Source organism: Labeo rohita, unplaced genomic scaffold (assembly GCF_022985175.1).
Source record: "Labeo rohita strain BAU-BD-2019 unplaced genomic scaffold, IGBB_LRoh.1.0 scaffold_218, whole genome shotgun sequence".
Taxonomy (NCBI): Eukaryota; Metazoa; Chordata; class Actinopteri; order Cypriniformes; family Cyprinidae; genus Labeo; species Labeo rohita.
The window spans coordinates 37528-47545 of NW_026128418.1; positions in this window are offsets into that span (position 1 = coordinate 37528).

The window sequence follows — 10018 nt, forward strand, 5'->3', positions numbered from 1 at the left end:
AAAGAGGAGATTACAGCTCCTGGTGAAGAACGTTTGCTGGATCCGCTGCCGTTAGTGTCTCGTATTGTTAATGTAATGTGCTCCATTCGGAGCGGATTTCTGCTGCAGCAGCTTTTGTTTCCTTTAATCGCCGAGATTAAGCGGCTCTGATGAACGTGTGTTCGGCTTAAACGTGCCTGCGAGAACATAAACACTCAGCTGTGTGATCTGAAGTTACAAGCCCCACTTTCTGTTTGAAACATTGAGATTTATCACAGCATCAACTCTGTGTTTCTGTCATGTCACAATGACCGCATGAATCACAGTTCACAATAACTGTTACAAACATTTCTATAAAGACTAATTACAATTTTTCACACTTTGAGGACTGTGAAAAACTGTGTGAAAAACCAGTGGACACTAATGGTTTCTAGAGTGTTGATCTACAGTTACAGGAAAGCGTTCAGAATGGGTTAGCATGTTGCTAAAAGTCTCTGTGATCTTTAATACGTTGAATACTTTTTTTTTTTTTTTTTTTTTTTTTTTAATTAAATGTAGGGCTAGTTTAAATGAATCTGCACCACCTCCACTCTCCTAACCTTTACTGCTGAAATTTCTTCTGCCAAAAGACTCTTGTATGACCGAATGACAGAATCTCTTGGTAATGACGTGTTGTGTTTTTCATGCTGTGCTTTCAGCTCTCCACCACAGGAGCGTCTGTCTTTCTCCACAGGAGCTCTTCATCTGACAGACTTCATACTGCTGATCTCTAAGGGGAAAGAGACAAAAATAACGGTGTAAGAGCAGAAATGATATATTCAGAAGTCAAACGAAACGCTAACCTCCTTTCAAACAACATCAGCTTCTGGTGTTACTCTTCTTCCTGACTAATTCACTTTTAGATTACGAGATAAGACAATCATTTTTACAGTAATTCTTTTTTTTTTTTTTTTTTTTTTTTTTTTTTTTTTTGGTAAAAGCACACTCAATATCTATAGAAATGAAGTATTACTTTTTAGGCCTGGTTTTAAAATTCACTGATATTTAAAGGTGTGCCACAACGGAGTTTTGGCTGGTTCTGCTGCACATTACATGATGTGGATTATTTCAGAAGAACAGGGATTTTCCAGAAAACCTCTATTTAACAACCTGTCATATGCCAAATCTACGATCTGTGAAACTGCTTTTTTCTTTGACTTTTGCCAGTGTTATCTTGCATTTGTATTTCACACATCTAGCCAGGCTCACTGCGACTTTAATGACCACAGAGTTTGTTTAATATTGTTAATAAAAAGGCCCCTATGTCGCTCTGATTCAAATCACAACGTGTGTTCTATAACCTTGAGAATAACAAAACGGGGAGCACAAAGACATCAAAGCACGCTTTTTTAAAACTCCAAAGAGTCAAAGATCCTAAAAACTTTGAAAATAAAGCTGTGATGAGGTGAAGTCATGGGATTTACACTGTAATGTACCCTCTTCTGTGCTGCTTGTGTTACGTCTTAATCTGACCGCAGGAGGCACAGTAAAACAATAATGGGTCATTTAAATGTGGATGTGTGGATTTACTGTGATTTACCATGTAATCGTCTTCTTCCTGCGTCTCTCAAGGGGCTTTAGATGAGCTGTATAAGAGGCTTTTCACATTTTATTACCAAATCTGTTACAGCAGTCTACTGCTGTGCTAAACCTCCCCAGTATTCATAAATCATGCTCACATCTCTCCTCTCATATGGGTTTGACATTTTTCGAATTATTAAGTAGCTGAAATATGAACAAAATCACAGATTACCTAAACTGCAGTTGATTTCCTTTTATTTAGATATATTTTTGGGCTTCTTTGCCTTGCCATTTGAGACATGAAGCGATCGAGAAGGAGAGACTGGAGTGAGATCAGAACAGAATCACGGGACTCGTTCCCGTTTACCTTGATGATTTTGAAGTCAGTGTTGATTTGTGGGAATGATGTCTTTATCTGTGACTGAAAGACACATTTATGAATGTGCTCTGTTCTTCTTCTAGAACATGGAGAGTAAATTTGTTCAAGATTAAATTTATTTGCAGACATTGTCCTGTTCGTTTGGATATAAGCACGGATATTTGCACACTTTTAAATGTTATATTACGATTACTGTCCTAATGCTGTACATCCTGTTCCATATCTGCCGTTTGATCGCAGTATATATTTGTGAATGTGTTTTGTTTGAGTTTCCCTCTCTGACAAACGTAGATTTCCTTCTGTTAATATCGTAACAGATCTAACTCAGCTAACCCATCTGCTGCCATTAGATTGAGGACTGGAGCTGTGGTGTCGTATCGCTGCTAATCTGTTGGCAGAAGGTGCGTCTTACGTGCCTGCAGTATCTCACCATCTTCTCTCAACATCTCTTTACATTTCAAGCCATCGCAGATAAAGCAGCTTTTTTACAGTGTGACTGGAACATCGTTCACACCACGATGCTGCAGGTTCAAGCCCACATATGCAGATCAGATCTAATCACATTCTAAAAGAAAAAAAAAGAAAAAAAAAATCTGTGTGCAAAGAGTTAGGCTGCAGTAAAGCTAAATTTTTGAGGCAAAATCAAGAAAATGAATGCAGTTGCAGTGTTAGTATCACATTAAAAGTATTGAATACTTTTCTTTTTTCTTTTAAAATAAAATTTAAATGTAAAAAAAAAGGGACATTTATCTTTTTTTTTTTTAAACAACAATACAGAGGATAAGTGGTTCAATGAATGGATTCATTCATTCATTCAGAACTAAAAAAAAATAAAAATAAAAAAAATAAAGTGACTATAACGAGCACATCGGTCAAGCTCCAAAAAAGGAGAAGAAACACCGTAAAGCATCATGGAAGTAGTCAGTGTAACTTGTGGATTCTGAAGACTTGACAAGCACACATGCACTATGATACGCTTACTGTTTTTGTCTGTTAAAAACAGCTTTTACAGCATAAATGACATGAAACATTTCTTAGCCAATAATTTATTATTTTTATTTTTATTTTTTTAATTTCCCAGCTTTACATCAGCTGAAACTTTCAGGTCCATTCCTCTTTAAATAATGAGCAGACATCTGAAACATGTCGACAGATGTCATTAAGGATAATCCTCACGCTTTAAGAACAATAAAATGGTTTGTTTACCACAAAGGCCCTGACGGGGTCCTCAGGGCGAATCTGCCTGCGGGCATTGATTACATGCAATTAACAGCTAATGAGGTAAACGTGGCTTCCGTCCAACAACACAATGCAACCAACAGTAGCAAATGTTCTGCCTGTGCAAGCGTTTCTGTAACAGTAAATTCCAGGAAAGGACAAAATACAGTGAAATTCCATGCAAGAATGAAACAAGAAACATCTGTCAAAATGAAAGATGGCAGACCCACCTGAGTTGATGTCAAAGAAGAAACAGAGTAGAGAATCCACAGACCGAGCTCAAGAAAGATGCCTTTTCTCTCTCGCTTCACAATCCTGACAAAAAGATGACTTCAGGTACAACACACCAGAAGAAATGCTGGTGATTTTAACATTTGAGCTCCAAAATCCATAGCACAAAATAAAATGAAAAGAAGGATTATTTATTTATTTATTTATCTGCCTACTTACTTAATTGCTTACATCAAGCTTTTACTACTTTCCTGAGAGCAAAAAATGTATTTTAACGTCTGTTAAGTTTCAGATCATTTTGCTGAAATCTCAGACCTATGATAAGCATTAAAAGGACAGTTCACCCAAAAATGAAATTCCATCTTTATTTACTCGCCCTCAGGCTGTTTCAAACCTGTATGAGTTCATTTCTTCTGCTGAACACAGAAGAAAATATTTTGAAGAATGTTGTAAAACCAAACGGACAGTAGCCATTGGCTTTCATAGTATAAAAAATACTGTAGATGTGAGTGGCTGCCATCAGTTGTCAATTGTCCATTTAATGGTGAGTAAATGATGACAGAATTTTCATTTTGAGGTGAGCTGTCCTAACATTCGGATCCGGTGTCCCCTGGGGTTTCACTGAAACTAGACAAATTAGCCACATTTTTAATTTGTTACTTTATTTACTATCTAAAAAAGATCTATTGCTCAATACAGCACCCGTTTGCACAAGAACAAAGATAAGCAGAAGCCAGTGCTATTTAAATACCAATAAAGTGACCAGATTTTGAGGACTAGAAGAACTGAAAGTGTCTGAACACAAGTCATCGTTGTCGTTGGTGAATGTGGCCGACGTCAAACAGCTGTGTGTTGTCATCAGAGCCAATTTTCCGCTCTCAAACTGCTCTTACGGTACTTTGATAGCAAATGTCTCAGTAATGTGGTGTCGGCGCCGGCTCAAAATCTGCTTCGAGCCAGACCCCAATCAACCTCATGAGAGCATCGAAAAGCTGAGAAATGCTCGACTTTATGTAAATGAGAAGGGAGAAAATTCAGTGTTTAAACATAATATTTCCCAAATCCGGACTTCAGTGGGAACTAGCCAACCAATCAGAGATCCAAAATGAGATTCAGTTCAAGCAGAAATCATACATGAGAGGAGAGTCGAACTCTCAGAGTTGGCCAATATGCCACACTCACACACATGAGGGACATGCTGGTGCTCTTCGCTGCGGGCATGTGTGTGTGTGTGTGTGTGTGTGTGTGTTTTGGCAGATACACCGTCAGTCAAGCATGTCATTCTCTCACCCAGCAGTGAAACGCTCCGTCTAACGCTAAAATAAACAAGACCTCATCAGGGTGTCTGAATGTCATTGATCCAAAATAAAATACATAAACCAACTCAGAACCACCGAGCAGACACAAACGACAGACACGTTCAGTCAGCAGTCATTTGGTAGGTTTGTTTCATAAAGAAATCAAATCAAAAGAAAATGTAAAAGAAAAATAAATGTCATTTTTTGATATACTTTGTCAGTATTAAGGATATTCTCCTGATGATTGTGTCTGTATAATGCAAAAATAAAAGTTATGATTTCGATAGATCAGCATAAATTACAGCAGATATAGATACAGTAGATAACAAATGTCACCAACTGAAGAAATTCATATCTCACAGATGTAAACACAAAGCAGCTCACGGTTCACATATGCAGGTCCAGTCCTGCAGTATCTAGTGTTTTGCTAAATGACTGAATGGAGAAACATCCACAGAGCCGCTAACAATAAATGCTCTCTTTCAGACAAGCACTCTTGAACAAAACCACAGAGTAAATCAAATCACGACAGGAACAAAAAAATCACACAAATATCTGGAAGGTAGAAAACAAGAATGCAATGGATGTAATTAATTGTTGTAACTAAGCTAAGTCTAACTGGCTGTACCTTTCATAGGTTCTTATGAAGTATGTGTATAACATAATGAAACAGCAGATGGCAGCATTTGACCATAAAACTGTCTCATGTTAGTCCAGAATCACAGGAATGACAATTATCACAAAAAAGCAAATAAATAAACAAAAATAAAAAAGGGTGATGTGATGTTTAGAACCTGAGAGTTTGTATTTTCTGTCAAGTTAGCCTTTCACCATCTAAACTCATTGACATTTTAATTCAAATGAATAGAAATAGGTTTTTACTTTTAAAGCGGTGCTATTGAGCTTTTTCACTTTTTGAACTTTAGTCAGTGTGTGTTGTGTGTCTTTGGGTATAAAAAAGATCTACAAAGTTACAAATGTCAAAGTCCACTCCAAAGGGAGATATTTCATTTTTTTTTAAATCCCTTTTCAAGAACTACAACGAACGGCTCCTTTGGACTACAGCGTTTGTTTTCCGCATGCAATGATGTCACAACGTGGCCCATTAGAATATCACTGAATTAAATCCCACCCAGGGAAATTCGAATTGTTGGAGGGTGTGTAGGGACGAGGTGGGGGATTAGCCAAACTTTAGCAATGCAACGCGGAGAGCCGCTTCAATGAGCCGCTTCACAGCGCGGCGGGTATAAACACAAGCATTGACTAGAGCGGCCCCTTCAGAGCGGTAACGCGCCGCAGACGTGTGCAGAGTGTGGTAAGAGATTTATTCATCATACAGTGAAGATAGCTTCACTTATAACATGAGTGTTTTTTAAAAATGCATAAACTTGCACTAGAATAGGCTAGTGATGATGTTCTTTGATAATGTTAATGTTAGGCTTCTTTTAGCCTTATGCTGGATCTGGTTTCGAGCAATGAAACCAAGTATGTAAAAAATTCAATATATTAGCACGATAATATAATGTATCCGTGATCTCGCAGGCAGAGGATAGGACTCAACATCACATTAACCACCAGATCCAGTCCGTATCCAGATCAGATGGTCACTGCAGTCCCCCGGATCCAGTCCGAACCCAGCCCAGACGGTGGATCAGCACCTAGAGACGACCTCTACAGCCCTGAATGTCAGCGGAGTCCACATCAACTAGATGAGCCCCAGAGACGGATCCACATTAAAGACCACATCACCTAGACGGCTGTCGGCACAAGACCACGGGAACTTTGGCCAGAGGAGAACTGGCCCCCCGACTGAGCCTGGTTTCTCCCAAGGTTTTTTTCTCCATTTGTCACCGATGGAGTTTTGGTTCCTTGCCGCTGTCGCCTCTGGCTTGCTTAGTTGGGGACACTTTCTCTTAACACAATATTGCATTTTATTTTATTGTTTTTGATTAACTACCTTTACCTATAATGTGAGTGTTTAATGTTGCCTTTGGCATTGTTGATGTACTGTTTCCTATTTAATACTGTACAGCCGCCTTGTCACAATTCTGTATTGTTAAAGGCGGTATATAAATAAAGGTGACTTGACTTGACTTGACTTACTGTAGCATATTATTTACTCACCCTCCATGCATCCTAGGTGTATATGACTTCCTTCTTTCAGGCGAATGCAATCAGAGTCTAATAAAGTCTAATAAAGTACATCCAACCATAATAAAAAGTGCCTCACACGGCTCCCGGGGGTCTCCTTTAGCGAATCGATACGTTTTTGTAAGAAAAATATCCATATTTAAAATGTAAGATTCACTATTATTCAAGCTTGCGCTAACTGCTTTGACAAGGGGCGTGGCCGTACTGAAACACCGTCTAAGCTGTTCACCAATCGCAATGCACTGGGACAGTTAACCAATCACAACACATTTCATTTTTTCGGAAGGCGGGCCTTCATTAAACCCAGAACTAATCGAGCTATTTGTGCCAGGCTGGGGATAAAGGTATTTTAATAATGTAAATTATATGAAAAATAATGCATTTTTCGAACCACCAAGCATGAGAGCATGTTCTAGTACATCCCCAAAACAAAATCAAGACTTTCAAAAAGAGCATAATAGGACCCCTTTAAAGTCAAAGGAGCTACACGAAGCTCAGCGTGCAGCGATACAACAAATACAGCAAAACAACCAGATGTTTAGTGCCATTGCAGGAATGTTTACATGTAAACTTTAGGTCACAACATCTTTTAAAGCTTTTGTTGCATTAAGCCTAAAATATTCACTAGCTGCTCTTCACTGTTCGCTAGGAGTAAGAAAGTACACAAGTTAAAGTACTAAACCAATTTAAGCAAGTACATTTAAGTACTAAAAAAGGGGGAGAACAGTTGACTGTGCTGACTGTAGTAATCAACCACACAGGGACGAACATCTCAGAGAATCACTGGCACAGGAGTAAAATCAAGAGATGTGTATTTCATTTAGATAAATTCTCTTACACCCACATATCAATCTTCACTGGGAATCTTTCTTCCTGTTTTATGACAGCTTAAACATACTTGATGCACAAGAACAAACATCAAACAACTATGATCTTCTGTGTATCATATTTGATGAGCTCTATGTGTGTGTGTGTGTTTAGATGATCAGTGTTAAATGTGAATTAAACCTGTTCATCATTTAAATCTTGTCTCTTCAGAAGAGTTTAGTTTTTTTTTTTTTTTTGACTTTTAGTGGTGGGACAGGGATTGCCCAGGTTTCATTTAACAGATATCTTAATTTGTATTTCTAAGATAAATAAAAGCTTTGGAACGACATGAGTAAATGGTAATTGTAAAAATGAAGTGTTTTTAAATGAACTATCGCATTTGGCTTCAGTTACTGTGCGATTGAGTGGATATAGTTCACAGTTTCTTCTGTTGTATTTGTTGCTCTAAGGTAAATTAAGCCATCAGAGCTGTGTGTTGGAGTGTATTAATATTTTCAGTTTGCTATTTAGAATCCTAAACATCTCACACACAAATCACAATGACAGTCAAACGCAATATTCGATAGGAGACGCTCCAGAACCCAGCCAGGAAGACGGGCAAAGCCAGGGGAGTGTAATCCTGACACAAGGTTAGGTCGATGACCAATCGAAGCAGACCCCAGTGGTGCTGGTACACCGACGGGCCACGGTGGAGGATGACGGGAGAGGGAGGCTGGGTGGAAAATCATGACAGTCAGAAGTTTCAGGGATGGTGTATGCTGGCACACACACACACGTCTGTTTTTGTGAATTATGGGGATTTTCTATAGAGTTCTATAGTTTTTATACTGACCAAACGATATTGTCTAACCCAACCCTGACCCTAAACCTACCCCTTACAGAAAACATGTTTGCATCATTACATTTTCAGATAAACATCATGTACTATTTTTAATATATTTTTTTACATTGTGGGGACCGCAGGCCAGTCAAAAACAAGTACACACACACACAATCGTGACTTCCAGCACAGGGAGCGTAGCAGACAGGAAAATGGCCTTCATGTTCGTGACAGGGGTTACAGACAGTTCAAAACCGATCTCCGTGGTCATGACGGGACGAACAGACAGTTCCAGGCAGACAAACGGTTCAAAACCGACACCCATGGTCGTTTCAGTGGTGGTACAGTAAATGGGGCTTTTCTTCGCGCTCCACCGTCTCATCTACCGTCGCATGCATTGTTGCCGGCTCTCACACCTGGTCAGACGTCGATTGAGGCTCCGGATCCACGGCGATCCTCAGCTCTGTCGCTCCTATAGGCGAGCGGGGCAATTATTGGCTGGGCTCTGGGTCCGGAGTGGGACTGGCGAGATTTTTTTCTCAGGTCCGATAGAGAATGGTGATTTACCACTCACCAGCACCCACTCAACAAAGGCAGCGAAAAATCCGCACATAGGTATTTCCACACAAATGAAAGCTGGTGACACGCATAACATTGACGATACCCGACAAACTATAACTGAACAGACAGGAACTAAAATACACAGACCAAACTTGGTTAAGTAACAAGAAACACCTGAACATAATGACAAAATCAAATCAATTACCATGACAATGAACAGAGCAGGGGAAAAAGTGCAAACCGAGAGTCCTAACTAACAGAAACTGTGACATAACCATACGGAACCTGCTGATCAGTAAAAGTGCTGCAGTTATATATGGTTATATAAGGTTATATATTAAGTATAGTTTGAAAGGCTGCGGATACAGCAGAAATGGTGTCAGAATGTGTTGCAAAGTATTGGGCTTAACAATATGAGCTGCACACATCACAGTTAATCAGATTTCAACCATATGCCTATTAAAGACCTGTCACGGTGAGTTCACACGGGGCGTCAGCATTAATGCTTGATGGAGTCAAAAGTGACGATAGCCAGTCACATTACTGGTCTGGTGTTGCATGAATATGAATGGCTAGCATTTTTATTTGCATATGGTGATCTGATTGGCTGATGCCTAAGTTTTTAAAAAGTTTTTCAACTTCTGCCATGAGCAACGCCAGAGGCGCGACACAAAGGATCCACAATTCAGTTTGGCAATGAATGACATCAAGTAAAAAAGAAGCATTAACACTGACGCCCCGTGTAAATGTACCGTTAGTCACTTTATTTTAATTTGTCAAATTTTTACTTTATTCTTATTTCAAATAAACGCCTCTCAGAGCTGATATGAAAATTCTGTTTAATTCAAATTTATTTGTATAGTGCTTTTCACGATACATATCGTTGCAAAGCAACTTCACACCAAATTAAAGTTTTTACAATAGATTTAGTAGTAGCTTACTATTGGTGACTATGTCGATGCACATATGGCAGAGATGTGTGGTAAAGAGCAA